Source organism: Oryctolagus cuniculus, chromosome 12 (genome assembly GCF_964237555.1).
Source record: "Oryctolagus cuniculus chromosome 12, mOryCun1.1, whole genome shotgun sequence".
Classification (NCBI taxonomy): Eukaryota; Metazoa; Chordata; class Mammalia; order Lagomorpha; family Leporidae; genus Oryctolagus; species Oryctolagus cuniculus.
Window position 1 is genome coordinate 5,326,991 of NC_091443.1, and position 4,490 is coordinate 5,331,480.

The following is a 4,490-nucleotide window of genomic DNA, read 5'->3' on the forward strand; positions in this document are numbered from 1 at the left end:
GAGAGAAGTAAGTTGGCTTTCAAGCGTATAATTTTATTTTATTTTTTAAAAATATTTATTTATTTGAGAGGCAGAGGTACAGAGAGAGGCAGAGACAAAGAAAGAAATCTTCCATCCATTGGTTCACTCCCCCAAATGGCCCCAAGGGCCAGCGCTTGCCTGGGCCAAAGCCAGGAGCCAGAAGCTTCTTCCGGGACTCTCATATGGGTACAGGGACCCCGGGACTTGAGCCATCTTCTACTGCTTTCCCAGGGGCACTAGCAATGAGCTGGATTGGAAGTGGAATAGCCAGGAATCAAACCAGGGCCCATATAGGTAGCCAGCGCCACAGGAAGAGGTTTAACTTAATACACCACAGAAAAGGCCTCAGCATGTAATTTTAAAACTCACTGGAGAACATGTTTTCTCCCCAAGACCCTGTAAGCTTGTCGACTTCTGGCACTCTTTTTCACTAATCTTGTCTCCATTTCCCAGCTAACTTTTGCCACTGGCTCCCACTCATTCAAAAGCCTCAACCAAAACAAGCACCTGCTCCACTCGGGAACAGCATCAGCATCATGGACAACACGTTTTTTACCATCACAACTGATTTTTCAGAAGGGTGGGCTGCAGAGGAAGGAGTAAGATGAGCAAATGCTTCTGCTGCAAACTTCAACTAGAAAGCTTTGAGCCAATTACTTCTGCATATCTGAGCCATTCTGAAACTTGGGTACTCCTTGGCCTGATAACAATTGTGAATACTCAGGACTTACTTTAGAAAAGATCTGATGTTACCACGCGAAAGCACGTGTTTTAGAATACTCAGCGCAGGCAGAAAAATAAAACATCTCTGAGTCCAGAGCTTGGTGGTGGTGGTTCGGGGGAGGGGGAGGTGTATTTTTTAACATTTTATTTAGAGCAGGAAAATATCCCCAGTGACCAGGAAACATCTACCCATGGCTGTTGGAGGGAATGGGCAGTGCAAGAGCCTGGGGTGTTATCAGTGTTGTGACTGTAGGGTCACACCCATCTGCCAGCTGGAAGAAGGTTCTGGGGATTCTGGTCAGACTTGAGCGTGGAGAGGAGAATTTTTCTAAAGCTACCTGTGCCCACAGACCTCAGGATGAAGACTAGGAATGAGGAGATGGCATGTTCCCCAGAATCGTTGAGTGTATTGGGACACTATCTTTCGGGTGAAAGTGCAATGTGTTGACTACAACCACGTGGTTTACAAAGATATCATCCGTGACATGGGTCGGGGGGATGTTGGACAGAGCAACAGAAAGGGGAGATCACTTTCAGAGCCACTTTTGCCTAGAATGTCTGCAACAGTCAGTCTGCACTCAGCACACAAGCTCCTCCGCAAGCAATTATGCTAAAGAACACGACGTGTCCCAACAGCAATGGTCTTTCTTCTTTTTTGAGAGCTATGAAGTCGTACAGCACACTTTCACCAGGTGTATTCCTTGTCCCTTGACTATATTTTTAAAAGTGTGGCTTTTTCTTTTTTTCTTTTGTTTTTTTTTTGGTCTTCCTTCCGTTGGTTCACTCCCCTAATGGCCACCACGGCTGGCGCTGCTCAGATCTGAAGCCAGGAGCTGGGTGCTTCCTCCCAGTCTCCGATGCAGGTACAGGAACCCAAGCACTCGGGCCATCCTCTGTTGCCCTCCAAGGCCACAGCAGAGAGCTGGACTGGAAGAGGAGCAACCAGGACTAGAACCCAGCACCCCAACTGGGACTAGAACCTGGGGTGGGGGCCCCACAGGCAGTGGATCAGCCAAGTGAGCCACGGTGCTGGCCAAAGTGTGGCTTTTTAACACAATGGAATTTAACATTCTTTCTTTTCTTTAAGTATGCCGTCTACAACACAATGGCCAGATATAGTCACTGTCTTCATCTTCTAAAACCTTTCTTTAAAAGTTACCTTGAGTGATGAAAACTCTATAGTAGAGGAGAGAATATATCATGAGACATCCCAGGTACACAGTCCTCCATAGGTGACTCTTTCTGCTTGCTTTCTTCCCATAGTGTAAAAACACTCTGGGAGGAAAGGATTTAATCCCATTTGGTGGATGAGGCTACTGGGATTCTGCCTTCCATAGACAGTGCCCCAAAATGCCGCTTCAGTGGACACCCAAGTTCACAGGTAAGTGCCATCTATGACAAAATAAAGCATTTCAATTCCTCAAATGACCTTATAATGACTTGGCATGTCAACCTTCAAAAATAATTTTCTGTCATTCCTATATGCTCTTCTTTGAAAACTGCGTTTAGAACCCACACAAATTTTAAATCACCCTGAATTTAAAGGCACAGTGAAATGATTAAATTTATCTTTTAAAGATATATTTATTTGTTTGAAAAACAGAGTTACAGAGAGAGGGACACATACACACACACACACACACACACACACAGAGGGATTTTCGTCTGCTGGTTCACTGCCCAGATGGCCACAATGGCCAAGGCTGGGCCAGGCCAAAACAAGGCACCAGGAGCTTCTTCAGGGTCTCCCATCTGGGTGTCAACACGTGGGCCATTCCTCTGTTACTTTCTGAGGCATTAGCAGGGAGCTGGATTGGAAGTGGATCAGCTAGGAATCAAATCAGCACCCATACTGGATACTAGTGTCACAGGCAGTGGCTTTACCTGCTATAGCACACCGTGGGCCCCAGTTCACTTTATTAACAGAGGCAGCCTAATCTAACGTGAATGCAGTAACCCTTTTAGATGTCGTCTCTTGCATAAATGGCTATTCAATAGACCTACAATGCTTGCTTTTCTGCGGCTTGCATGGCATGTCTCCCAATTGATTCTCTTACAGAAAAACGTAAACGTAGATTTCTTTGAGTGTAATTAATGTGTTTGGAGAGTGTGTTTTGCAGTTCACTGCGAATCCTGTGCACTCTGCTCAGAGGTCTCCTCTCTAGAAGACAAAATACCCCTTTTTGTTACAGTGTCCGGAGGTTCTGTTTGTTGACTTGTGGGAGGAAACGTGGGTTTCTCTCGAAAGCTGGCTCCTGTGTTCTCAGGGGTTATAAAAATGGGAATCATTTTTATTGGCAATCCACTGGAATAGTGCTGAGACGAATGGAAACTTGAAGATAAGGATCCTCTGAGGTGAGAACATGCAGCTGTTGGGAATTGCGAGAGAATCGGACCAATAAAGGAAGTCACTATTTTTCCAGGCCTGAAGTGAGTTATAGGGCGAGACGGGTGTTGTATATTTATGCAAGGCAGCAGCAGGGAGTTTAAGCGGCTGTATATTGCTGAAAGAGCATCATTCACATTCAGGCTGAGACAAAAGGTGGAAATGAAGTAACATCCTGGCCGAAGGAGGCCTTGCGACAGAATAATAACATTTCAGAGAGGGGGGCCGTGTGCTAGGCTGTGGGTAGGCCTCAAAAATGAGGAAATGATCAAGATGCCTGTCGGGCCTTCAAAAAACAGTTACACACACACACACACACACACACACTTGGGATTAAGGTCTGGCCAAGCGTCCTTCGGAAGGAAGGTCATTTATCTTTCACAGAAACGCGTACACAATTACTTGCAACCTTCATCAGTGTAGTCAGCAAGATAGGTTTGCCAAAAGTACTAATACACACACACACACACACACATCAGTTCACAGGTTACAGTTGGTCCCATTTGGTATTTATTAAGACTGTGCACTGCACCTCCATGCATCAGTGTGGACACTCATGCAGGACAGTATTTGAAGACCTCCAGTGGTTCTGCTGCTTCAGACATCCAAAGGATGGGGGTGGGCTGGGGGAAGAGACTGTCTTATCTCTTGTGTTTATTTATCGTGTCCTTTTGTTTAGAGGAAGTTGCAAGTAGAAGAAAACGGTCATGAAATTACACTCCTCTGGTGACAAATGGTGAGAGGATGAGACCAGAAAAAAAGGCCAGAAATGGAGGAAGAGAAGAGTTTCAACATTCAAAAAATATAAATAGCTAGTCTATTGGACTTTTGAAAAAAGCTGTTCTTCTGTCTAGTAGAAATACCCAGGGTACACTGCGTTGCTAATTAAGATGTCACAATCTTTAAGTGGTACAATGTAGTAAATATCTCAGAAGCTTTAATTTAAGCAAAAAAAAAAAAAATACTACAATGTAAAATAAGACTCTCCTCCACTTAACATTCAATTAGAATGGTTGAATTTTCAGGGCCAGGATGAAAAATGTATTTTATTCTTAAAGTTGACTTGTCTTGGCTACGACTGTGACAATTATGGGAAAAAATAAGTGAAATTAAAAGGCTTCATATAAAAATGTTTATGTTGTGTGCCATGGATGAGATTTGTGAGTTTTCTTTATTAGAACTAAGTAAGCTAAGATGTCAACTTGATTTTATGCTGGAAAAACACGTATTTACAACAAACAGGATATGTTGCTTAAGTTGCAAAGAAAGCAAAATCACAAAATGAGCAAACTTGCTTCCATTTTTCACTTATTTTTTTCCCTCTGTCATTTTACAGACAACACCAAATTATCATGAAAAA

At 43.7% G+C, this 4,490-nt stretch overlaps 1 long non-coding RNA gene across 1 annotated transcript; it reads left to right on the forward strand.

The window, feature by feature from the left end:
* The first annotated feature begins 2,005 nt into the window (after positions 1–2,005).
* LOC138844521 (uncharacterized) lies at positions 2,006–4,275 on the forward strand. Its single transcript, XR_011380415.1, has 2 exons — positions 2,006–2,125; positions 3,810–4,275. It is a non-coding gene; the product is annotated as an uncharacterized lncRNA (long non-coding RNA).
* The last annotated feature ends 215 nt before the right edge of the window (positions 4,276–4,490 follow it).